Source organism: Mus pahari, chromosome 16 (genome assembly GCF_900095145.1).
Source record: "Mus pahari chromosome 16, PAHARI_EIJ_v1.1, whole genome shotgun sequence".
NCBI lineage: Eukaryota > Metazoa > Chordata > Mammalia > Rodentia > Muridae > Mus > Mus pahari.
The window spans coordinates 55325261-55352940 of record NC_034605.1 but is presented as its reverse complement, the minus strand read 5'-3'; the positions used below and the strand labels follow the sequence as shown (position 1 = coordinate 55352940).

General features: G+C 46.8%; 1 protein-coding gene across 3 annotated transcripts in view; it reads left to right on the top strand.

Moving 5' to 3' along the window:
• The first annotated feature begins 22910 nt into the window (after positions 1-22910).
• Diras2 (DIRAS family GTPase 2) overlaps positions 22911-27680 on the top strand; it is a 29742-nt gene continuing 24972 nt past the window's right edge. Inside the window, exon 1 of one of the 3 annotated variants that reach the window (XM_021215924.2) lies at positions 22911-23805. The gene's annotated coding sequence lies outside the window, so the exon portion shown is untranslated. The remainder of the gene's footprint in view (positions 23806-27680) is intronic. The other 2 variants (XM_029547693.1, XM_029547694.1) reach the window with 2 other exon arrangements.

Sequence of the window (27680 nt, the reverse complement as noted above, 5' to 3'; positions counted from 1 at the left end):
TGTGTGTTTTAGAACTATTGCTGTGAAGAGAAACTATGACCATGGAAACTCTTACAAAGGAAAGCATTTAATTGCGGCTGGCTTACAGTCCAGAGGTTCAGTCCATTATCATCATGGCTGGAAGCATGGTGGCATGCAGGCAGACATGGTGCTGGAGAGGGAGCTGATAATTCTACATCCGGATACTTAGGCAGCAGGAAGAGAATGCTACCCTGAGCTTGGCTTGAGCATCTAAGGTCTCAGAGAGCACCACCATTGACACACCTCTTCCAAGAAGGCTTGACCTACTCCAACAAGGCCACGCCTCCTAATTGTTTGACTAATGCTGGGCCTATGGGGGCCATTTTTATTCAAACTGCCACACTGAATATTTATTTTCCATCTGTGAATGTCCTTTTTCATAAGATATCTGAGCTTAATCACATGTATGCCTACTTATGTGTAACACGAGGGTCTCCCTTTAAGTTCTCTTGAAGGATAGCTTTGTCTTACATCATACCCACCCCAAACCAGCTCAGACTAGATCATCATTTTTATTCTCTATGTTTAAATATGTTAAGAATACATTTGAATGAAAACTGTCTAAATTTGGTTGTTGCTAGGGGCAGGGGAATCTACACTGGTATTCAGGAGAGAGGGGTGTGTGTTTGGCCCAATTTGAGTGGAGGTTCTGAGATTGCAAGATGCATTTTTTTTTTGAGAGAGAGAGAGATGTATGTTCATAGTTATTTTGGGTGACGGGGTTAAGCTGGCAAGTGCATTATTACAAGCAGAGGTGTATATAACAAAAACCAAATGAGGTCCCAGGTAGCTAAGCTGTCTCTCATATTTACCTGTCTCAGGAGGAACAATTGAGCCACAGATAGAAAGCTCCTGTGGTGATACTTGTTCCCAGGTGAATATGAGATGCATCGCCTTACCTGGGAACTAGGTGTGGGTGTAGCATGCCAGCCTTACTCTGCACAGAAGGAGGAAGGGACCAAGAGCTATATTTGAGGGCTCCTGATACAAACTCTCTGTGGGTTTGGGGCTTGTCTTTACAGGCATGTCTGCAAAATCTTAAGGGAAACAAAAAGATTATAGTGAAGTTTCTGGTATTCCAGATGCCTAGCAACAAATGAACTCTCTTCAGAAGAGTGAATTTCAACTCAAGCCTTGAAGAATTATGGCTCCCAGATCTCCCCCACAGCAGAGAAATAGATCAGGGAGCAGAACAGAACTGGGAAAAGGAAGGCATGCCAAAAGAGGGATCAGTTTAGCAGCCCAGATACATTCAGCCATGAGGGCTAGGGATATCAAATGGCAAGGAAAGGGTTCACTATGCACATATGAGGTACTGAGTCCCAGAAGCCTCACAAAAAGGCAGGCATGGTGGCAAGCACATGCGATCCCTGTGTGGGAACGGAAGAGACAAGTGGACCTCTGGGGCCAGCTGGCCTAGCTTGATAGGTGACTCAGGGACACTATCTCAAAACACCTAATCTGAATAGCCACTCAAGGATGTCATTTGAAACTGTCCTCTGACTTCCACACACATGTGCACATGCATGTGCCCATACACATGCATGGAACTGCACACACACACACACACACACACACACACACACACACACACACACACACGTACACTGAGCATGCAAAGTCACAGAGACCATAGATTCCAGCCAGGAAGGGAAGAACAGATCAGATGCAGCTGAACACGTGAAGATTTGAAAGGTAAAGAGGAATTGTGGTGGGGAGGGCAAAGAGAATAAACACACAGCAAACAGACATGAATTCTGTTTAATACAAGCCAGCGGAAGTGGATAAAGAAACGGAAACGGAGGCTGAATCAACAGTCTGAGCTCACGGGTGTGGAGCGCAGATAATGCAGCTTGAGATCCCTATGATCTTTGTGCCATCTGGGATCATGGAGGAGGTGGTGCTGGGCTGTGGAATACAGAGAACTCGCTGAAAGAAGAGTCATGAGTCCTTGGAACGTCACATCAGTCAAGGGAGTGGAAGGTGGGGTCAGTGCTGCAGTGGTGTCTATCCAAAGGGAGAGAAGAAGAAAGAGGGGAGGATAAAGGCAATAAGCCGAAAGTATAACATAAGATGGCCCACGTGAAAGCATCTACATGTGTGTGGGCAGAACATCACTCATTGGGAGCAAGAGAGAAAGTACTGTTTGGGTACAGAGGTTCGACTGGGAACTGTCCCCATGGGCTCTCATGTTTGAACACATAGTCTGCAGTTGGTGACACTGGGGAGATTGTGGAATCTTTAGGAAATACAGTCTTGAAGGGGGACACACACTGGGGACAGGTTTTGAGAGTGCACAGTCTCACCTTACTTACACTTCGGTCCCTCTGCTTTCTGCATTTGGATGGAGATGTGGTCTTTCTGCCTCCTGCTCTGACCTCTTACTGCCTTATCTCCCCCTACTGTTATGGATCCTCTCTCTGAAAACGTAAGCCCCAAATAAACTCTTTCCTTCATAAGTTGCTTTGGGTCATGATGTGTTTGTCACAGCCACAGATAGTTTGAGAAAGAATGGTAGCTCAGTTGGCGGAGTACTTGACTCGGCTGCACAAGACCCTAGGTTCTGCCTGCAGCACCAGCTGAAACTGGGAAAAGAAGCAGGATGGTCAGAAATTCAAGGTCGTGTTCAGCTGTAGAGTGAGGTAGGGGCTTCCCTGGGCTACACTGACTAAATATTTGCTTTAAGAGGGTACAGATTTAATGAGTGAGGGTCATTATGCCGATTTAATGTAACCTCTAACATTTCAGAGTCCAGCGAATGAGTTATTGAAATTGATGAATTACAAAATGAAAAAATGATTTGCTGAGACAGTCAGCTCTCTAGATGGTGGCTCACACGTTTGAAAATGCAACATTTACAAAAGTCCATTACTAATAGCATAGATTTGAATAATAAGGAAACTAAGGGCAAAATAAACAGAATTTGGGCAGGATATTAACATAAAAGACTTTGGTAAGACATACTTCTAATCATTCTAATCACTCCAAATGCAATGATGATCAAACATGCCAATGCATATTTGCATTCAGTGTGTCCCCATACTCTAGTAAGTCAATATTTATGATTCATGCATAATACCATATTACTTTTCAAAGTTATAAAAGTCATGATGGAGTACATTTAAATATTTTTTATGCTCTAAAGTTCTGAAGCTTTACTGCAAGATTTGAAGAAAAACTACATATATACCTTTGTTGAGAGAAACACTGGGAATGGTGGAAATATTATTTCTCCCCTGAATGGCACTGCAGTTGATTTTTTGGAGATCCAATTAACATGCTGACCAGGTTCTTCTATGCAAGTGTAAATGTCCAGGACAGGAAACTCCTGAATGTGGGAAGGGGACTTTCAGCCTGTTCCTCGAGGCTGGCTAAGGGGGTGCAGTAGGGTGTAGGGGGAGTGCTGCTAGCACAGAAACACATCAGGAAACTCAGAATAGAGACCCTGAAATCTACCAGGCCCATGGAAACCCGCCTGTGAAGAGATGGCCTTTGATCTCAGTTAGAAAAGTTGGTGCAGTGATTTCCCAAGGGAAGAGTCATGTCAGAGTCAATTAAAGACTGATGTAAGAAGTAATATTTTAGCGATTGCAAAAGATCAAAGGATGCCATGGGGAAGATGCCAACATGCCAACCTTAAAGGGTAAGTCTGAAAATTTCTAGATCATTAGAAGACACAGTGTACAGTTTTTAACCCAGAGAAGCATTGCTACCGAGCACATAAGAGATTGTTAAAGTGTTACCAAAGGGGAGATGTTCTGCTGAAAATAGATACAAGGCAGGAGACTGTTTGCAGATAAAGAAGCATGGAACACAGGACTTAGCTTCCCTATAAACTATTCAAATACAAATTGTCTTGTGTTCATGCATATGCACATGTGCCTGCATGAATGCCTGTGCACGTGTGGTGTGTGTATATGTATGCGAGAATATGTGCACCTGTGTAAATGCACAAAAGGAGGCCAGAGACGAGCAGTGGGTGTCTTCCTCTATCGCTTAGGCACTGGTGTCCCACTGAACTGAAGCTTTCCCACTGGGCTAGGCTGGCCAGCAAGGATCTACCTATCTCTGACGGCAAAGCAGCCATGCCTGGCTTTTAAAGGGAGCTGGGAACTGGAAGTTTTCATAGCAAGTTCTTATTCTCTTTGCTCAACAGCTCTGTGAACTACAAATTTAAGTTTAACTCACTTTACTTCTTTTTTGATCCATCTTTATTTTCTTAGCTGAGATTTTATGTAACGTTTGAAACCAGTGAAATCCTAGGAAGTCCGGTTTTAGATGAGGGCTCAGGAAAGCCTGGGCTCTGAGTGCTGAGTCTGTTCATGTGGACAAAACAGGTGCTGATGGGGTTGTGGGTGTCTGGGCCTATGGTCCCTAATGGGAAACCCCAAGGAGCTGGTGAACAGAGGTGGCTCATGCTGGGACAGTTTCTCAGAGAGCCCTGGGGCTACTACTATGGGTCACTCTTTCCAATATCAGGCCCCATATGGCAGAAGCAGAGAACCAACTCCTTTGAGCTGCCCTCAGACCTCCCAATGCATGCTGTGGCGCACATGCCTCCACACACGCTCACACACAAGTGATTGTAAGAGACAAACCGAAACAAAGCAGATGGCGCCTGAGAAACAACAGCTGAGGTGGTGTCCTGGTCTCCCCATTCCTGTCACACACAATAATCCTTTGGGGCTCCACCTGGGAGGGTCTCCTGAGGACATTTGCAGTCACCTCCCTGTGCCCTAACTCACTGCCAACTCTCACCGCATCCTTCTGTTCCGGCTTTCTCCAGCTCTGCCTTTGGGTCTGGGCCTCACCGCTCCTCTGCACGGGCTGTGCTGTGCATACCGCAGGCCAGCGGGCCTTTCCTTCTCAAAGCCAATGGCTAACTCTCTAGCACTTCACTAACTGCCGCAGGCCACTGACTTCCTTCCTCCCTTCCTTGCAGATTTCCTTCTCAGAGCTTATGTGATGTGGCTGGCTTTTATTGTGCAGCAGGCCAGTTGTTTCCTATCTCTGGCTGCCAGCAAGGGCTGAGGGTACCACTGAGACAGGTCTGTCCATGCCTGGGTGAGTTCCTGGGATCCCACTGCAGGGAACTGGTGTATTGCGTTGGTGTTTACCTCCGGTCCTGAGCGCATCCCTGTAAGAATGGGATGTTAGAATTCACCCCCTTCTCAGGCCATCCATCACCCTGGCCACTGCCTCTCTCCTCTCACAGACATTGGCAGGCCTCTAATAGAGTCCTAGTGAAATCTCAAGCTAACAGGCATGTAGGCGCCTACCTAGATTTCTTACCTGGGGAAGTGACTTTGCATCAAAGAGAGTTGTTGGTCACCACACATCCTGCTTTCCTCCCCCTTCCAGTCTCTTGCTTGGGAGTCAGAAGGCCTGGCTGAAGGCTTATGTTACGAAACCACCTCTGGGCTGGCTATTTTTATAATTTTCAACTTGACACAAGCTCAAGTCATCTGAGAGGAGGGAACCTCAATTGAGAAAAGTGCCTCTGTACTCTTGGCCTACGGGGCACTTCCTTGACGGTGGGTGAGCCCTGCCCACTGGTGGGTGATATATGAGCAAGCAAACCCAGCAAGCCAAAGAAGTCTGGCAGTTAACAGCTTTCCTTCAGGACCTGTCTTGAAGTGTGTGTGTGTGTGTGTGTGTGTGTGTGTGTGTGTGTGTGTGTGTGTGTGTATACTGTCCCCTCAGTAATCAAATGTGACCTTAGAGTTTAAGACGAAATTAACCCCTTCTCCCCCAAGTTGCTTGGGTTATGGTGTTTTAACTCGGCAATAGAAATCCTGACTACCCCATCCCCCACAAAGCTGTAAGGCCCCCAGCTCTGCTTGTAGGATAGTTCTGCCTCACAGCCTTCACCATGCTGTCCCTGGTGCTAACTCCCCTTAAAACCACGCTGCTCTCTGTTTGTCTGTGGCATCAAATCAACTCCTGAATGCCCAACCATCCATCTCGGTGCCAGTCACGAACCCCACAGTGGTGCCCTCATTCTCTGGGCCCTGAGCTCACAGGGTTACCTGGGTTTCTTTTATTTCTCACACTATGGCTGCTGAGAATCTCAAACATAACTCGGAGATCAAACCAGTAGGCCCCTCCAGCTTCTCTTCTGGACTCTGTTCCAGGGCCTTTCCTTTCTTCACAAATGGCATGTTGTTCATAGTCTGCTCAGGACAAACCTAGACCTCCCTCCTGGTTCATCTTCCCAGTGTATCTATAGGCAGAGGATGGAGACTGTGTGAGCCGCAGGGATGACAGGACAGGCACGAGGTCGTCAGGTATCATCCCAGGCTTTTCCCAGGATAAGGGTGCTTCATATGCACACTAGTATATTTGCTTTTTATATACAGAAAGATATATATCAAGGAAGAAGGGAAATGTATAAAAGATGATCCTGTGGGAACTTCCAAGATGACTGGCTTGGCAGATCTACCAAGGTGTGCTGATGTAGCAAGAAAAAGGTGTGCTTCTCATTTAACCCTCTGTGGACTTCTGAATTATATCCCAATTCCTTTGTTAATTGTGTGGTGTCCCTTCCACTCTGTCAGGGAGCTCTATCTGGAGATGCTAAGACTGACCAATTCCTCCCATAGAGGAGGGTGTGAGGTATGTGTGTGTGTGTGTGTGTGTGTGTGTGTGTGTGTGTGTGTATGCCTGCCTGTGTTCATGTGGAAGACAGAGGACAAAGCTGGGTGTTATTCCTTGGGCATTGTATATCTTACGGTACTTTATGGGCATGTGTTTCTTAGTCCCTGTTTGGTGGCTGTGAAGATATACCATGATCAAGGCAACTTCAATGAAATAAAGGCGTTAGTTGAGGGTTTGCTTACAGTTTCCTGCATATAGGCATGGTCCTGGAGAAGTATTTGAGTACTTGTGTCCTGATCTACAAGCAGAAAGGGAGGGAGAAGGAGAAGGAGAGAGAGAGACCGGGTCTGTTACAGGCCCATCAAAACCCATCCCCAGTGACACACTTCCCCTAACAAGGCCACACCTTCTAATCCTTGTAATCCTTTCAAAAAGTTCCTGGTGACTAAGCATTCAAATATATGAGTCTACGGGGGGGGGGGCGAGGGTAGGGGGGTGATTCTTGTTCAAACCACCTCCGTGTGAGTGTCTGCATATGTATGTGCACTGTGTGCACAACTGGTTCCCTCAGAGCCCAGAAGAAGGCATCAGACCCAAGCTGGAGGCATAGGTGGTTATGAGCTGTTGTGGAGTAAGTGATGATCCATCCACTGAGACCATTGTGTGACTCCATAACCCAACAGCCTCCCCAGGTAGCCAGACTCTGGGAAATCAGGAGGGTGTTGTTATAATGGGTACCCCTTAGCTAGATGTGCCTCCCTGAGATTCCCTCTTCTTCCTCTTCTGCCTAGAAATCGGAGATAGCTTGACTGCAAGCACACAACACAGTGAGCAACCACAGGTCGTATTGTAACCTCTTTATCTCCGTCTCACAGTGGTAGACTTCAATTTCCAATGGTCTGTGTCATTTGAAAACACAGACACTCATGGGTATCACATGAGGTTCCGTAACCCACAATCTATGACTGATGAAAATGCATGTATTGAAAATGCTGGGCATGGAAGCGTGTCAGGAGAGATACCACGCATCACGGATGCTTTGCCTTCATTGGCTCCAGCTTTATTTTCTCATCTCAGTGATAACGTTGAAGAATAGACAGAATAGAGGTCTGTTCTGCTTACCAGTCACTTTTGCTGCAACAACTAAGTTCAGCTGCCACCACAGAGCAACAGAGAAAAGACATGGGGATGCCAGTTTCTGTGGGGTTGTGCTTACCTGAGAGGACCTTCTCAAGAAGTCTCTCGGTCATGACATTTGCACACCCATGCATAGTCATTGCTGCTCTATTGATGATACCAAGGAAACTAAACCAACGAAGATGCCATCAACAGATGACCAGATAGTGAAAATGAATCTCTGCGAAATGGAATACTGTATAACCATGAAAACTGAACTCACAAAATTTACAGAAAGAGGATGGGCACGGAAAGTATAATACTGAGCAAGGTGACCCAGCTCATCTGCAGATTCTTGGCCTCTAATGCGTATATGTGAAGAGGTGTAAGTGTGGGTAGAGTGTAACATTCAGGAAGGAGGCTGAGAAAGGGTAATGCCAGCTGAAAAAGGAGGAGGGGATGTAAGCAAAGGGACTGGCTGTCTTAGGGCTTCCATTGCTGTAAGAGATACCACGACTGAGGCAACTCTTATAAAGGACATTTCATTGGGGCTGGATTACAGGTTCAGAGGTTCAGTCCATTATCATCAAGGTGGGAGCATGGCATCATCCAGGCAGACATGGCACTGGAGGAGCTGAAGAGTTCTACATCTTCATCTGAAGGAACCAGGAGCAGACTGTCTTCAGGTAACTAGGAGGAGGGTCTCAAAGCCCACTCCCATAGTGACAGGTTTCCTTCAACAAGGCCACAAATACTCCAACAAGGCCACTTCATCCCCAACAAGGCCATACTCCCTAGGCCAAACATATACAAACCACCACAAGGACATAGTTCATGACACAGCTATAATGCTTTTTGATCCCCCTTCTAGTTTCTGCTCGTCATAGATCTCTCTGTGTCTCTCTGTCTCTGTGTCTCTCTGTCTATCTCTCTGTGTCTCTCTGTCTATCTCTCTGTGTGTCTCTGTCTCTGTCTCTCTCTCTCTCTCTGTGTTTGTGTGTGCTGAACACGAATAAAATTCTAATTGATGGTAAAAGTATAAAATCCTAAGCGAAACTCCGTGACTCTGGAATGGTCGTTCTAGCTGCATGGAGCTCACTGAGTTGGGCAGGGTTTGGGTCTGGACCTGTGCCTGAAAGCTGAATGGCTTCTTTAACCCGTCTGGGATGGGAAATGTCTCTCATCTTACATGCAGGAGAGACGTTTAAAGAATCGAGAGTCAATATGATGCCAGAGCACTTCTGTTTGATTGCCACACAGGCACAGGGACCAGAGCAGAAGCACTTCCATTGGAGATAATAAAACCAATTCTTCAAGAGAAGATGAAGCAATTAATTATTCAAGGGCAGTGAGTTCTCCGACCTTCATTTCTGCAGACCACATTTCCCTCGGCTGTTTAAAGAAGAAATCGACAACACACGCAGCTGCTTGCACTTCAGTAAGGAGCCAACTGCCATTCCACTCAAGATTTCTTAATTAAAGTATCCCTGGTTCTAGGAGGATTGTCTAAGTCCAGGGGAAGAAACCCAAATGCCTGATTTCTGATGTCAATGGTGAGTGGGGCTGGCTGCAGTCCTACAAGGTCTGGGGACAAACATTGGGACAGCCCTCAAGGTCCCAGCAAAGTGTTCTTTCTCCCTTGTTATTCTCTGAGCCACTTGGGGTCTGAGGCCCAGAAGACCCTATCCTGAGGGTAGAACTCCTTTTTTTGCTATTCTGGAGACTGAGTCTGAAACCTCATGCATTAGGCAACCGCCCTGTCTCTGAGCTGTATTCCCAGCCTCTGCCAGGACTCTTTTGAGCTGGGGATGCAGCTAGGGAAGCCCCACCCACTCTGGATAACCCACCATGCTAGAAAATGAGCAACTGTACCCAGCCCCCTCCCCCAACACATCCTCCTTCTTAAAAATGCCCTGAGCTTCGTTCCTTGTCTCCAAATATGTCAAGATAGCATATTAATTTCGGTAAGCGATGCTGAGTCATTTTGAATGATTAAGTGCAGAGAAATGTCAACTGTCCAAGTGTCTGCGGTAAAAGGAATTGGATTAGATGTCACTTGATATTTTGGAAGAAAATTATTACTGCCCAGGAGAGTTTTATGTGTATGTAAGCTTACTTTAGGATACCCAGAATCTGCCGGTGTGGAGCTTTTCAGTAAATGCTAACAGTCTCCTTGGCACTCTTACAGCGTCAAGGAAAGGGGTGAGGAGAAAGGGACCGAGTGTCCCACTACTCCTGGTCTGATGAGCTTTAATCCATGTCAGAGAGAGAATCTACACTGACTTATTCTAGAGCAACCACTGAGCCAGACTCTTCAAAACATGCTGTTCTGTCTACATGACTGATGCTTCACAAGTCCATTGCCTGGTCCCTGAGACGAGGGCAGGACTTTGTTTAGTGAACTGTAGCCAAGAAAAAGAAGTTGACCCAGTTCATAAAAGAGTTACACGGAGATGGATTGCCAGTGTCTCAATGTCGCTGTATAACTGGAGGAAATAATTTGCTAGTTAGAAAGGCATCTTTCATTATTGCACAGGCCATGTGACCTAGTGGTAATGTTTAATGCCATCATAAGGAGACAACAAAAGGTTTTTTCTATCATTATTTCTAGTGAAAGACCATGAGGTGTGTGTGTGTGTGTGTGTGTGCGTGCATGCAAATGTATATTAGTATACATACATTTATGTGCATGTGCATGTATGTGTGCACACTTGTATGTGCAGGTATATGTGTGTACAGATGTGATAGAATGGAGCATTCATGTGTTTGGAAATTTCTTTAACAAAGTGACAGTGACAGGTTAGCAATCCCAATCTGTGAGACATTAGGATGATGACAGTTAAAAATAATGTATGGTAGTTGGACTGCAGAGATATTATATATATATATATATATATATATATATATATATATATATATACATGCATGGTTCACATGTGAAATAACATATTAATGATAAAACTGTACAAATCGTCTCTAATAAACATGCATGCCAAGATAGCACAATGCCAGCCTCCAACTAAGCCCAATTTTCGTTTGTTGTCCATTACCCCTCTAAGAAGGTAAGGAAAAGGTGGCATGCCACAGGTGATGTCTTACTTTTATTTTTGGCGTCTCCCTTTGCCTATGAGGACGGCTGAGTTTTAATGTGAAAATATTAAAATGTATCAGTAACTTGAGTGTCAGTCAAAATAACAGCAGGTGTGGCTTTTGACCGAAAACCTTGGCCTTTCAGGTGCCAGGTTCACCTGTTTTCAGTGCCGAGTCAAGACAATATCTTCTGCTCAGGAGCGCGGTGCACAGGCAAGCAGGCGGAGTCCACATTCTCCCATCCGAGGTCCCAGCGACTCCATACCCGACACGCCCATCTTTTCTTAGTCAAAAGAATTCATCTTGTACAACATCTTTTTCCCCCCTGCTACTTTTCTTTCTTTCCTTTTTCCCTCCTTCTCTCTCTCTCCCCCTCCCTCCCACTCCTTTTTCTTTCTTCTCTTCCTTTCTTCCATTCCTCTTATTGCGACAAGGTCCCACAGAGCCTACGCTGGTCGTGAACTCCACAGGTATCAGAGGATGGCCCTGCATGTCTCACCCTCCCGATGCTCCTCCGTGCTGGGATGCTAGGCGTGCCCTGCCCTGTCTGGTTTGGGTGGTGCTGGGAATCGAACCCAGGCCCCTGTGCATGCCAGGCAAGCATCCTGCCAACTGTGCTACACCCCCAGCTCACCACAACATAAAGTGAGATTAGGGAACGTGTGGGAGGAGAGTCTTCTGCAGGCCTCCTTAGGTAATAACTTCTGTTCAGTCCTGGCATCCCGCTGTGTACCCGCAGTGCTGATGCTGCAGAGGAGGGGATCTGCCATCTCCCTGTCTGCGCTTGACCTGCTAACATGGGGCTTTTCATACCCACTGACACTTCCATTTTCTGAAGTGAAAATGTTTCTGTGTCCTCACTGTTCATGTCACTGCCCAGCCCAGGCTGTAGAGTCAGGGGACAGGGGGCTGTGGCATGGGCAGTGTGGTCACGTGGTTTTGTGGTTGGTCTATAAGATGTGGCATTTTAAATGGCAAAGAGTAGGACAGATAAATGGACCGGAATAGCATGGGCTTCATTCAGGGGGATAATCTATATCCTTCCTGGGTACCTTTAAAACCCACACTTAGGGGGAAGGGGCTCAGGGAGGGGTCAGGCCAACCCTCTTTTCTAGAGTCTTTAAGATTCTAGAGCCTCCTGCCAATCTCATGAAACTCCTATAACATCCACAACTCTGCTTCTAGTCTACACACATCCTCAAGTTCTGCTCTCTGTCTTGAAGGTGTTGGGTGGCAGAGGAGACCGGGGAAAATGACTTTTGAATACCCGTTGTGCTAAATGTAAGCTCAAATGTGCCCCGGGGTTTATTTTCATGCAGTGGTTAAGCTCCACATTTACAAGCTGGGTGGCTTTGGGGCAAGTTACTTCTCCATTCTGTTCCTGGTGCTCATATTAGTACAGGGAGACAACATTGGATAGCCTTCTGCCTGTGGAGGTGTCATGAAATTCCATCAAGATTCTAAGCATGTTAGAACAATGACAAAGCAAAGCAGGGGATGGGGCAAGTCTCAACATTTCTCTCCATTCCTCTCTGCTACTGCCAAGAGGGGTTGGCTGAAGCTGCCCTAATTACCAGGAACTCTCCTCAACAGGGGTAGGGGGGCTTATTAGCTGTATGGATGCCCAAGACTAGTAGTGTAGGATGCAAAAGGCAGGGTGTTGGGGAGGAGGAGGAGGAGGAGGAGGAGGAGGAGGAGGACAGGCTCCAGGCACTTCTATGCCATCAGGGTGCTGGAGACAGGAGAGGGCAGGCTCCCTGCCTCTCTAGTCTGATCTCTGGCCAGAAGCATCATTACAAGCTGAACGTTTTGCACACAGCTTAGAAAAGCTAAACCAACCAAATTCTCCTCCCAAACAGAGATGCCGCGGTGTAGATAAAGCTTCAGCCACGGAAGCAGCCACAGCTCAGCTTCAGGCCTCTGTCACTGAAGCCATGCAGATGGCTGTTTTGTTCTGTGAGCTGCAAGCCTAGTTGTTTCCACTAATACAGAGTATGAATGCTAGTCAGCTTCTAAATATTTTTCTTTCTGTTACTTGAAGCAGAGTTTAAAAAAAAAATTAAAAAAGAGGATTTAACATGGGCTGTTCCCAAGTTGGTGAAGGCACATGCTAGGTGGGAAGCCACTGGTCATTCTGGCACAGAGAAGCAGAGGATGAGGCCTGGCTGGAAGGGGACATGCTGGGCAGGCTGTGGCTAACCATACAAGCTAGCCGAAGGGAGCCAGCAGCTGGCACCTAAGACATTGGTGCCAGTACAACCCAGCCTCACTGACCACTGAAGGCCAGAGCGGTGTTCTGGGCTGCCCAATTTGCATCTGGCATTCCTTGGCTCAGATCTTTGATCTTAGAGCAGTGACATAGATTGACCATCCTTTCATCTCCCACCCAGACACCTTTGTTAAGGCATGGGAGATTACATTTGCATTTATCTGAGCTCTTCCATGGGAAGGGCCACAGCCTTGTTGCTGGATCCTGGAGGCCTACAGTTGCTGAGTGTGTTTTCCGTTGACAGATCTTAAAGTCAGTGGGTGTTTCATGGGCCATTAATAATGCACAAGGCAAAGGCAATCCAGTGTGCCCACGGCAAAGCAGCACTTTTGTGGCCTTGCATTGTTGAGTGTGTGTGTATTTGCGCATGTGTGTGTATACGAATGTGTGCATGTGTGAATATGTATGCATGTGTCTATGTGCATATGTATATGGATGTGTTCATGCAGGTGTTTATGTGTGCATGTGCATGGATGGATGTGTGCAAGGATAGGTTTGAATATGTGTGTCTGTGCATGCATGTGTATGGATTTGTGCATGCATGGATATGTATGCATGTGTCTGTGTGCAGGTGTACATGTGTACATGCAGGTGTTTATATGTACATGTGTACAGATGGATGTGTGCAAGGATGGGTGTGAAGGTATGTATCTGCCCAGGTATGTATATGGATGTGTGCATGCATGGATATGTATGTATGTGTCTATGTGCATATGTATATGTGTACATGCAGGTGTTTATGTGTACATGTACACAGATGGATGTGTGTGAATGTGCGTGTCTGTGCATGTATGTGTGTGTATATCTATATGTGTGACACATATGTCTGGATATATATATATATATATATATATATATATATATATATATATCTTCATTTGTCTTTGTGTATATGCATCTGTGAATGTGTGTGTGCCTGTTTGTATGCATGTGTATGTATAGATGTGCGTACATGTATGTTGCGTACATATATTTTCTCCCATAATTGTGTTTTCTGCCACAGGATCCTTGTACACCTCGCTCTCATGTGGCGAGTCAGTGGCCATTTCTCTTCTCTGCTCCTAAGTAAGCAGGGATGAGCTGAATTGCTAGGCTCTCAAAGTCCCAGAGCCTGTATGCTCAGTGTTGAAGGCTCAGAGATGAAGTTGTAGATTCTGGTTAACCTGCTTTCCTAAAGGATTAATCACAACCTAGCCTTTGCCCAGCATCTACCTTACAGAACATTCAGCATGTTATCTCATAACCAGGGCTTCAACGCTGAGCTGAAGGTACCCAGTCATATTGGAGAGTGACTGTCTCAGGCCTCCTCTGTGCCCAGGTCCTGCACATCTGCTGTGGGTGTTTCTGGCTATCAGCCTTTATGCTGAGGGCTACTTGGGTGCAACTGTTGCTTCAATGGCTGTGAGGAGATAGCTGGAAGGTGGATAGCTTGGAACCTCGTTACCCTGGTCTTCTTGTCACTCAGGACCGTGGCTCTTCTTGGAAGTCCTCTAAAGATTATCTTGGCTCTGTCTACCCTCTTTTGTTTGTTTGTTGGACACAGGGTTTCTTGCAGCCAGGCAAGCCTTGAATGCACTAGATTGTTAAGGATGCCCTTGGACTTCTGATCTTCCTGTCTCCACCTCCCAACTGTTGGTATTACAATCATGCATCACCATTCTCTGGTAAAGTGGTAAAGGTATAGCCAGTAGTAGCCTTAGACTCATTATCCTCGTCTTCCCCATCCCCCTCAGCCTTTGTGACCCTAGGGTACCACCGCATGGGGTCTGCTTCTTTCATAGGCCTGGAGATATCTTGGGGTTAGTTCTCATACAAAGTTCACAAGCTTATCAGCTCTACAAATGGCCGAAGCTGGCCTGACTGGTTAGCTTATGAGCACAGGCTCCATGCCTCTGATGCTGAGGTACAGTGGTCCCCTACATGCCCAGGCTGGGGCATAGTGGTTTTCCACATGGTGGGGCTGGGGCAGACTCAGAGGTCTGAAATCAGTGGTTTCTCCCTGGGTACCATTCTGACTGATAGATGGCTGCAGAGCTGCCAGAAGCCTAAAGCAGAACTGTGGGCAGGAACATCTTCAGGGAGATGTGGGTCCTGGTAAAGGTACCTCGGCATCTTCCAAAATCCCTTTGCGCCTACCTTCTGGGTTTCCTCTATGCTGCCAGGCTCCCTCCGCCCACCCATGAGTGATTTCCAGACTGGAAGCTTGAATCTCTATACCACAAGGTGAATACCCCAAAGGATCCTGTTGTCTGCCTGATTCCAAGCCTGCCTTGGATCACTGCTTCATGACTCCATGGCTCTGCTTCATGGGGTGCATCTGTTCTCTGATGTCTGTGTGTGCACTGTGTTTCCTGGCTCTCAGCTTGGCAACATGGGTGATTCAAGCCGTTTTTCAATGGGAAAGAGTTCCTTATCTTTCTTTTTCATTCACTATGTTTCTGTCTATTTACATCACAAACATGGCACAGTCGCACTGGTTAGGTTGTCTGCAAGTTTGTTTGTTTGTTTGTTTGTTTATTTATTTGTTTGTTTTTGTCGAGACAGGGTTTCTCTGTATAGTCCTGGCTGTCCTGGAACTCACTTTGTAAACCAGACTGGCCTCGAACTCAGAAATCTGCCTGCCTCTGCCTCCCCAGTGCTGGGATTAAAGGCGTCCACCACCACGCCCAGCACAAGTTTATTTTTAACACCCTTTGATCTGTGTGCATTAAGTGCTTCTGGTCCCTTGTTTGTATCTGTTTTCTTGAAAAATTTGAATCTTTCCTTTGGCTACTTGACTGGTTTAGAAAAAGGACTTAAGCCTTAATTTCTGTCTTTTTAAAAATTAGCTTTATTTTTAATTATGTGTACATGTGGGGGAGGGTGCAGTGTGAGCACAGGAGTGCAATGCTCATAGAGACCAGAAGAGGGCGATAGATACCTGCCCCAGCTGGAATTGAACGCTGATCCTTTGCAAGAACAACAAGTGTTGTTGCATGTTGAGCTACCTCTTTAGCCTTCTCAGTTTCAGGAGTTGTGGCTGTTGAGCAAGACTTCCTGACTACTGAGATGAGGAAAGGACCTCAGAATTCTGCCATTTCCTCTCCTGACCCTGTAATTTCACAGGCTTACTCTTGTCTGAGCCATTTTATCAAATGTGGATGTCTTCCTGGAACCATCATTCCTGCACTCTGCAGCGTGTGCTCCGTTGTTCCCGCTCTCTTCTTGGCTGGCCTGGCTTTGCCTCTCCAAGAAGAGTTCGTCCTTGCTGGTATTTGAATTTGTGTGTGAAAATTACTCTGTTTCACCACTTCCTCTTTGTGAGTTGAGGGCAGGTGTCTGGAGCAACACTCTGGTTCCAAAGCGAAGACCCACCCAACATCTGTGTGACCTCTCCCAACTGAATCCACAATACCGTGTCCAGATAAAACCCAACGGAATCACTGCCTCATCCGGGGTGTGAGGATGGGTAATCCTGGTCATCCGTCAACCTGATTGGACGAGAAACACCTAGAAAACGAGAATGGTGTCCCTATGAATCCTTGAAGCAGGGACTTATCTCTGTATTTCTGTATTTATTGGTAGACACTTTGCTGTTCAGGATATGGAGTTCCATGGGGAAAGTCGCCCCGCCCCCAAATGTGGGTAGAACCATCCCCTAGGCCCAGATGAACTAAAACAGGAAAGCGGAATGAGCCCTGGAGGATGCAGGCATTATCCCTTGCTGCTTCCTGTCTAACCGGAAGTGAGATGCTCTTCAATGCCCTGGTTGTCTGGATGGACTGAAACCTCCGAAACCGTGTATGGAATACATCTTCTTTTAAGTTGTCTCTTTAAATATTGTGTCGTAGAGATGGAAGACCCAACTATCACAGTTCGAAGCAGCTCATCCTTACACCAGGCAGTCAGGTGAGGCTTGCTATATTCATGTGCGTGGGTGCATATGTGAGTGTGTGTACATGTGCATGTGCACATGCATGCATGTTACTTGTCTTATTGCTATGACAAAATACTGGAGGAAAGCAACTGAAGGAAGGGTTTCTTTTGGCTCATAGCTTCCCGGTACAGTCCACCATGGCGAGGAAGGTGTGATAGCAGGCATGTGAGGCAGTTGGTCACCTTAGGTCTGTAGTGAGGAAGCAGGAAGAGATGGATGCTGGTAGACAGTTCACTTTCTCCTTTTTACTCAGCACAGGACCCAGTGCTACCCACATTCATGGCGGGGTCTTTCCACGTTCATGTACAGATATACACAGAGGTTTGTTTCCGTGGTGACTCTGAATCCCATCCACTTGCCAATCAAGGTTAACCATCACAGACAGCTATGATCTGCCTATACTTCAGGAGGACCTGAATAACCTCACATGAGGTAGGGACAAGAAACTCCCCAGGTGACAGAGAACAGATGCCAGCTTTAGCATCGTGGAGCTTGGATAAACTTCAAAGATTAAAAGGAGTGTGCCAGTGCGGTGTCTCCTTCTTACTGGAACGCATAATATCCAAGGGGGATCAGGATACGGCAGCCAGAACCCTCATTAGACTTAAAAGCATCCAATGTGGTTGGACTGAGCCCAAAGGGATAATTAAAAATACAGAATTAGGACTAACCCCCTTTATTCTCAGCAAAGAGACCCACCCCAGAAACCATTTGGCTGTAGCCACTGTCCTCTACAAACCAACCTTGAGAACTGTCACACACACAACATATGCCATTCAAAACTGAGCACACTGGTGCCAGCATGGGGCATTTGTGCAGAATAAGCTGAGCCTGCCCCTTTCCTGGTCATTGCCAAAGAGAGGCTCTTTGCCTGAGATGACATTCCAAGAACAGAGGAAACACACATGCAAAAGTGGCTCCTTTGCCACAGTGTGGGCCAGCTCTGGATGGCCAGCCCAGTTCGAGAGGTCTTACTGTGGAGCCAGTGAACTTAGGATGAAACTCGCAGAGAGCTCTTTGTTTTCCTCTCCCTATCTGGGGGAAGCCTTTGTGTCCCTCCCTGATGCGCTGAGCTCTCTGCTAAGCAGAGCTCACACTTTGGTTTGCAAGGCCTGGCTCCTGCCTGGTTAGTGGAATGAAGATGGACACAGTTGTTCTGGGCAAAGGCACACCAGGGCTCGACCAGAAGGATTGGGAGGAGCAGTGGTGTTTGCTGAGAAGCAGAGTCCTCAACTCATATGTGGTGGAACCTGAGCATTGGAGGGCTGCAGGGACAGCTTCCAGCTACGGTGATGCTGCGAGAATCTGTTGAGTTGTTCCTGCCAGACACATTGCCAGGGCATGAGAGAGCCTCTGCCCTGAGCACATTCTCTCAAGATGGTACCTTGCAACATTTCTGTTTGTTTTTGTAGGGAGATATGCTAACCTGTATCTGTGGAGAGATACAGTTCTGAAAAGATGAACTTAGTTCAATGTATTTAAAATTCTGCTGTCCATCAGGAACACTGGGGGCTGTTGGATATGAATGCTGTACCGGCCTCAGAGTCTGTTTGTTTCAGTGTATCCGAGGAGAAGCTACAATGTGCTTACTTACCTACCTATTTTTCTCCCTCCCTCCCTCCCTCTTTTCAGTCCTGCTACCGTGCCCCCTAGGATCTCACATAGCATGGGCTGACTTCAAACTCAGTATGTGACCAAAATAACCTTGAACTTTTGATCCTCCTGCCTCCACCACTCCAGTGCTGGGTTGAGAGGTGCACACCAGCATGCCCCATTTATGTAGGGCTGGGACGGAACTTTGTGCATGTGGTGAACACTCAGCCACAGCCCTGCATGCACAATTAGAACAATTTCCCACAGTTCCCAAAGCTGCTGGCATTGAAAACCCCATCTTAGGAACAAATTACAAAGAGGGGGCAGACTTCTGAAGAACACCATCAGACCTACATTGTCTCGAGACCCACAAGTGTCCCTGTTCAACAGCCCATGGCCCTTCTCTCCTCAGCAGTTTATGCCCCCTCATTAGAGTCGAGCATCACTTCTTGCTGGTAGTTACCAGCATGCTATAGACCCTGGGGTTAGTTGATAGCCCTCATACAGACTGGTGCCCAGTAGTTTGGACAGAAACCAAAGATGGCCAGCAGAGGGCGATAGTGGGACTGAGGTGCCTCAGAGAAGGCCTTCATCAGCCCAGATGTCTGGAGGGGACTGCACCTGCCCAGAGTTCTCCTTAACTCAAGCCATGCATATTTGGTTGTGGGGAGAAACTGTGCCTTCTGAAAACTTGAGCATTGACTAAGGATATGTCCTAAGTTGTAGGAGGAAGAGGAGGCAGAGGAAGAGGAGGAGAAAGAGGAAGAGAATGAAGAGGAGAAGGAAGAGGAGAAGGAAAAGGAAGAGGAGGAGGAAAAGGAAGAGGAGGAGGAAGAGGAAGAGGAGGAGGGGGGAGGGGGGAGGAGGCATAAAACCATTTTTATATCTACCCCAACACTCTGCAGCAAGTCTTTGAAGAAGGGTGGGTTTTTCTCAAACTCTTGACACTGTATTGGCAGGCTATACCAGTTTTCCTTTGTCGGTGTGAGAGAGCAACTGTTTCTCCCTCCTCAGCATAGAGAAGCCACCATCACCTGTTATCTGGTCCTGCATCATGGCAGGATGTCCCTTCCATAGACCCCTGCTCTAAGCACCAGTCCCATTACCATGAATCCTATCTCGGACTTAATGAAGTCACAGACTCTATATTCATGACATTTAATGAAGAGAGAGAGAGGAGGGAGGGAGGGAGAGAGAGAGAGATTCCATAGCGGCTATGGAGAGTCTCTGCAGTTGCGAGGTGTACTGCTTTCAGTGGTTTCTGAAGTTACACCTCAAGGCTTGCTAAGGAACTCAAATAAGATCCCAGGAGGGCTCCAAGGTGCCGGATGGGATCTCTCCTGGAGGGTAAAGCCCCACCTCACAGCATCACAGGGAAACCAGAGGCTTCGACTGTTAATATAGATGTACTCGTTGTCTGCAAGGTCCCTGGAGGTATCTGAGGAAAGATGAAGGCTGCCTACAAGGGCATGCAGGTTTGGGCCTGACACGTGGTTCACTGCTGTCATAACGCTCTTCTCTGTAGAACAGTAATATGGTTGCTATGTTGGCAAACTTAGCAGCAAAGGTTCTTCACTGTGCAATGCTGGCATTTCTGACTCTCAGCTGACAGGAATCTTAGACTAGCCTCTAGGACAAGGGGCTCATGACAAGTGACAGAGAGGCTAGGGAAATCATTTTAGTTGTTTCTTCTTAAGCTGGGGGCATCTGGAACCCCTGAGCCAGACTCTTAGAGGGAATGGTGATATCCTATGGCTGAGCACAGGGCTCTGCGGTAAGACCCCTGCTCTGGCTTCCAGAGTGGAACAGGCGTTGGCCTGCAGTGTTTCTCCTTCTTTGGTCTTTCCATTCTCTTGCTTACATCTGAGGTTTCACCTCATCATTTAGCCTGTGTTTCAGTTGTCATGGTGAGCAGGAACCTAACTTGTTAGCCTGGGTGTTTCTCTCAGATTTTAGACTCAGCAGCAGTATGTCAACATAAAGATTTATTCTTCTGGGTTAGTTTCCCCATTGTTACAAAGATCTACCTACCTTCCTTCCCTCCCTCTTTCCTTCCTAAGTGTATGTGTGTGTGTGTGTGTGTGTGTGTGTGTGTGTGTGTGTGTGTGTGCGCACAAGCAGGTAAGCACATGTAGAGGTCAGAGGTCAACCAATAGTTTTGTACCTCAGGTGTGTCAAACACCTTTTTTTTTAAACATAAGGTCTCTCATTGAGCTGGAACATACCTATTTACCCAGGATGGCTGAACGAAGATGCTACTGTTGTTATGGTGAGAACAAGGAGCTAACACCAAACTGTGGCAAGGTAAAAACTTATTTTTATGGCCAGTCCAAACTTAGAGCAGGAGGCTTTTTTTTTTTTTTTAATAGCAAGCGAACCAGTTATTACAAAGCAGAATATTGCAGTGGTTTTTTAATCATCATAGGACAAGAACATGTTGTGGATTTATAGTCAGTTATTGGAACATAGCATGGAACATTTTATGGTCAGTTGAAGTGGAAACTTTTGGTTTCTTTGGAAAGTCATGCCAATTGGTGTTTTGCTGGGGTGGGGCACACAGGTGAAAAGGTGTTTTGCTAAAGCTGCCACGTGAAAGACTGTTTTTCTGAAGCAGACACAGGTGAAAGGATGTTTTGCTATAGCAAACACAGGAGAAAGGACACACAATGTTCAGAAGGAATATAAATGTGAGCCCAACATTGTGTTGCTGAGCTCCACTTGATGTGGTGATGTCATAGAAAATTGCCAAAGAACTTCTTGTGAGGCCTCCAGCTCATTGGTGAGCCTTGCACTTTCTTCTGCATTGAACTGCCCTTGCTGGTTTGTGTGTGGTGTCTGCTGAGAGAACTGAACTACAGCTGCTGGGTCATATTCGGTGTTTGCTACTGGACTGAACTGAATACTGTGACAACAAAGATTGGACTCATCCCCCGCCCCCAAGAACTATTTGTAAACAGGTTTACTTCCTCCGTGTCCTCATACGTTTTCTCTTCCACTACCTCTGGTAGGTGGTGGGCTAGAAGGGAGGGTGAACCCTCATTAAAGTAGATTTAGAAAAATTTATGCTTGCAGTCGGTCAATCCCTGGAACATATCATGAAACTATTTATGATGAGTATATCACGAGGTTATAGAGGAAGAACAAGTTTAAAAAAAAAGACAAGGTGACCTTCATGTTAGGACATGATTAGGGAAAAACACAGTTAGGGAACAGTATACAAATAAATCTAATTCTAGCATTATGTTTAACTAGGAAAAGGAAGAAAAAATCGAGCAAGCTGTCCCTCAACACTGTCTCTGACTCTGCAACTCTGGGATTACAAGAATGTCAAAATGTTAAATTTTTTTGCATGCCTGGGATCAAGCTTGGGTTCTTGTGTGCTCCCCAAGTCCTGTAGCAACCGAGCCATCTCCAGTTGACAGTCACATGCAGACCTTTATAATGGAGAGACTGTGGACATCCTGCTCACAGGCATAATCAAAGTAGGGCTATATTTGTGAAGGCCAGTCTCAAATGGCCTTGTTAAAAATGGTCCTACTCCCTTCTTATTTTAGTTGCCATAGCCTTAAGGCCAGAGTCAAGCTAAACTAAGGACCAAAGATGTTATCTTAACTGTAAATGGTGAAAGCATATCTTAGGTAAGATTAAAAAAAAAACCAAACATGTTTTCTGTGAATAGCGGGGCAGAGATTTGCCTTGGAAACCAACGTCAAAGGATTACATCCTCTGAAATTACAGGACTCCAGAACTTACCCAAACAGAAAAGTGACTCTATATTATAGCTTACAGAATTTGTAAGCTAAGCCTAACTTAGAAGCTACAGGTCCCATTTTGTAATTCTTTTACCACATCACCAAAGGACAAAGTAAGGATGAAAAAAAGAAAAAAAGAGTTTCCTCCAACCACAGAGGGCAAGTGTGATATAGGTAGATGTTCTCATCCAGCACTTACAAAATGCCAGTACAGCATTCTCTCTCTCTCTCTCTCTCTCTCTCTCTCTCTCTCTCTCTCTCTCTCTCTCTGTTAATTCTTTGAAATGCTCATGAAAAGCTGCTGAGCAGCAAGGTGGTGGCCCCCCCAAGCTTACCCGCTTACCCACAGAGGTGCTGTCAGAGCCCTATCCTGTTAAAACACTTTATTAATTCTTGCAGTATGGTTGGTTGGCTACCAGGCAGGAAATTTCTTGGCACCTCTAAGTGACTGGTTGTCTTGTGATTTAGCACATGTGATTACTGTTGTCGACGGGCCTCCAGCCTGTGGGCGGAGAGTTTATCTTGATTTCTTAAGTGTTGTGCAGAAACCAGACTTGACGGTGGGCTAGACCATTCCTGGGTAGGGGACCCTGGACCGTACAAATCGATCTGGGTAGCAGCGTGCATCCGCACTCGTCTTAAGTTCTGATTACAGATGCGATGTGATCAGCTGTTTCAAGATTTGTTTTTCTGCTTTGCTTCCTTTCTATGAACTATGAGCCCAGCAAACTCATTTTTCCTTAGCTTGTTTTTGTCACAGCTACGGGAACAGAAACCAAGACCTTGCCCAAGTGACCGAGTCTAATTGTGTGGTAAGTAGTGATTAAGTACACTAGGGTAGGAGCATAGTTTTAAACACAAGAATCCAGTGTCCTTTCAACGAAATGATTTTTGATTCATTTAATTTTCAGAAAATTCTAGTCTCTTGCCCTCTATTCCAGAAGCTTTCGGTAGAGGGCGGCTAAAGGCTCCTGGTGAAAAGCAGGCGCCATTGGAGCCTCAGTGGCCACCGCAACGAGCAACCACTGTGCTTGCAGGAGCTTGAGGAGGGCGGAGCCGGAGGCCGGGAGGCTAGAGCCAGAGAGCACCGCGTGGGAGGACTGCGCAGGGCCAGGCGCGCGTGCGGGCGGTGCACAGCAGTGCAGGGAGAGGTGCTGGAGGTTGCAAGGCTGTGCAGAGAGCCCGGGTGGGTGCATAAGGCAGAGAGAGGGGCAGGACAGGGGGCAGGACGTTGCATTGGGCGTTGCACTGGAGGTGCAGGGTTCTGGACATTGCACTGGGGGTGCAGTGCTCTGGGCGGTGCACGGGGTGGTGCGGGGCGCAGGGCAGCTGACAGCGTCATCAGGCGGGAGCAAGGCGCGCTCCGCCTCAGCAGCCACCGCATCGCGCTGCGCGCAGCGGGTCCCGGAGCTGCGCCTGGAGACCTGCGGCTCTGAGCCGGCTCTCCCCAGGTAAGCAAGCCACCAGGGCTCTCGACTGGAGCTGGATGCAGCTCGCGAGTGCCCGGCGCTTTTGACAAGTCCTGGGAGCCAGAGGAGCAGGTTTACTCTCTGGGGCTGAAGATCAGTATGCATCCCAGGACTGGGAGAGGGGGACCAGCCAGCCTCATCCTCCATCCTTCCAGGAGGGGAGGGCGAGGACGAAGCCATAGCTCAGTTGGGAGAATGTTAGACAGAACACCTAACATTGCTTTGAAGGAGCAAAACCACAGGGTCTCTTATCCAAGATTAGGGATCCCGTCCTAACAGGAGTTGCGGTTGGGGAAATTCTTTGACTGCAGGTATTCTAATGAATGCGGAAGATTCCATCGATTTAGGAAAAGTCTCCTAAAGAGGTACAGAGAGAGAAAGAAACATTCAGCGCCAAGAAGAAATGGCTAGGGGATTCCTGATGTTTGGACCCCAATCTCTAGACTTAACACTCTGGAAAGAGACCCGCCTCAATGTCTCATTTCCTATTTTAAAGACCAGGCTTGGGATATCCACGGGACTCCCTTTCTTCTCCCAGTGGGAGACCCGGCCAGTCTCCGCATCTCATCCAGGCGGAAGAACGTGGGTCTCCATCAGAGGACAATGACAGCTGGCGGCCCAAGGGTTGGACTTCACCCTGTTTTGCGATTCCATGTCCCGGTTCATATTCTTTGGGGTTGGGGGCATCTTTGGAAGTGGATGCCCCGCATCTCTGTTGTTCCATGCCTTCAAAGGTGGAACACAGCGTAACTTGGGTGGAGGAATTCGTGCCCAGCCAGCCTTGTTTAGGAATTTACTTCACATTTTGGTTCTTGTTAGCTTTTAATCAGGCCCCCGTGCGGCTAGTTTATACTAGCAGAAGTTTTGTGATTTGCTTAAAGAAAAAAACATAAAATATTATTTTAAAGGACTATTTTCTAAGTAACAGCAAAAACGCTGAGGTATTTTAGATCTCAGATCAGTTTAAATGTGTTCTTTCCCACTGGCATTTGGGTTCGAGGAGGTGGAGTGGGCGGTAGAGAAAAGAGAATAAAATTAGAATAAATTTAACAAATTTGTATGGGAATCATACTGTGCCCTTCGTATTGGAGAGGGCCCTGAGCCTGGACACAAGGAGACACAACACCCCCGCACCTGCACCCCCACCCCAAATTTATCAGAGAAACAGAAGATGGTATAGGTAGGAGGCCCATTTGACTGAGGACTTTCAATTTAGTGCCTGTGGCTGTCCCCTGGAGAACCCAGGCAAGGAGTGGGGAGAGTCAGGGCTAACGCAGACCTGTAGCCAGGCTCCGAACCCTGTTCAGTTTCCTTGTGTTGGGAACCCATGTGCAGGGCTTATACAGAAACCCCCGGGAGCTTTTCCATGAGTGCTTTAGCGGGAGGCTCGGGAGGCTGGGCAGGGAGGGGACTCCAGCAGCTGGCTAGCAACCAGCCTTGTCAACAGAACTATTTCAGCCTGAGAAGGGCAGGCGGGGACCTTGCTACCGGTGTCCCCATGTGTCCCATTCTCTCCGGCACATGCCATTCTATACTTCCCTCGAAACAACTTATTCTAGCAACAAATGACGGGCATCCGATGGGGATGGACAAAACCTCTGAAAAAAAATAACGGGACTCTTTTTATTAAGAAAGAAATTGTATCTTCTTGTAGTCGAAAATATATTGTAGCCCAACCAAGGGATGGTTGACATGTTGAATTCAGTCAGTGGCTTTAGATAAAAGGCATCCTGTGTCCAAGAGGAATGCACCATGCTCCTGATCCAGGGAGTTTCTGTTTGACAGTGAGAGAATTTGGTTGCCCCCAGTGTGCTGAAAGTACTCAGCCAGCACTTCCTTCTCAACGAAGCTAACCAGCATCCTATTCTCTTTTGCAAGCCAGCTCCAACCTGCCTATTGATCATCTGTGCCTCTGGAGAGAGCACATTGGCCATGGACAGGTGTCCTTTTCAGGGCTAAACTGATTGCTATGACATTAATTGATTTGGGTAACGATTTTTCCAGGAAACAGCTGATCTATCAAAAGTGAAGATGATGGCTTCCATGTTGTCAGAATTGCTGATATTCACCCCCTCTGTGTGTGTGTGCTGTGTGTGTGTGTGTGTGTGTGTGTGTGTGTACATGCAGGTACCCTTGGGTGCATCTGGACACATGTGCACATGCATGTGTACATCTGCACACGTGCACACACATGTGCATTAATTACTTAACCTGGAGCTCAGGCATTTGATTAAGTCGCTGGCCGATGAGTCCCAGGGACCCTTCTGATTCTGCTGCCTCAGTAGCAGACATGAGCTGCTGTGCCTGGCTCTTTTATATGGATGCCACGGAAATGAACTCAGGTTTTCTTTCTTCCATGGCGAGCGCTATACTGACTGAGCCATCTCTTCAGCTCTGGTGGCCTTTTAAAAGTTAAGTTTGCAAATGGCCTGCACACAGCGGGAAGAACATAATATCATCTGTTTGCTTCCAAATAATGCTTTAGTTTTTGATTATCCAGCAGGCAAGTTCTCTTCCTTGACCCGGTGAGACATTTTTTTGAAGGGATGGGAGCAGATGTCCCCTCTCCCTTCCTTGCTGTTGCTTCTGGCAAAGCTCTGAAGAGAGATTTTGTACCGTCCTCGCCCTGGGGCAGCAAGTTCTGTCCTGTAAACCAGTGCTGTCCAATTGACACATAATAGAAGTGCCCCATGCATAATTCAGATTGGGTGATTAGTCACCTCAGAAGAGAAAGAGGAGCAGGGAAATCAATTTTAGTATTTCCATATTTAATGTTTCACATATTAAAACCCACCACTTAAAGGTATAGTCAGTATAAAACACCAATACTCTTTTTTTTTCTCTCTCTCTCTTTTTTCCCCATACTAGGTCTCAGACTCACGAGACATTTCAATACAGATCAGGTAGTCCATGTGGCCGGTGGCTGTTAAAAGCTAAAGGGGGCCCACGAAATGGAGAGTTACCACTACCAAATGAGGCCAACCCTGGGATTCGCATGGTGGAAAAAGAGAACCCGTTCTTGCATGCTGTCTTGTGACCTCCAAACGTTCACCTTCACACATTCTCCACGCATACAAAATAAATAAAATGTAACAAAATATAAATTATTATTATTATAGTTAAAATGTCAGGGTCCATGGCCAATTTAAGGCCATTACAAATAAACAAATGAATCTCATTGATATGAGACCAGGATCTTCTTTCCTTGCAGAAATCTGAGCCTTTTCATTTCTCTCTGTGTGTGCACAGGTCAAGTGTGTGTATATGTATGTGCCTGTGTGTATATATGCATGTGGGCTCACAGGTATGTAGAGGCCAGAGGATCCTGTCAGGAGTTCTTATTTATTGGCACAGAGAGAGTCTCTTGCTGAGCCAGGGGCTCACTGACTGACTGGATACCGTTAAATCCCAAGACTCCTCCTGTCTCTACTTCTTCAGCACTGGGCTTACAAATGCTCACCATGTTCTGGCTTTCTATGACACTGGGCACCAAATTCAGTTCCCGTTTACACAACATCCCTGTACTGACTGAGCTGTCTACCCAGCTCTCTTATTTACTTCTTTGCCAGTAAATAAAGAGGACCAGCTCAAATGATCGCTCTGATTCTATGAGAATTAGCTGTCTGCATCCAGTCTTCCTGGAGAGTCTGCTGTTGCAGAACAGGCACCAGTTTCCGTCCCAAGGCACTGGCCTGGATTTGCTTAAGTTTCATATTTAAGTTCCTTTACTGAGAAAGTACCAGCAAGGTCATCGGTAAGCTCATGACCCCTGGGCAAGCAGTGAAATGCTATGCAGCTAGACATTCTTCTGTCTCTGACCTTTGCATGCTGTCACCAGTATGAATATTACCAGTGCT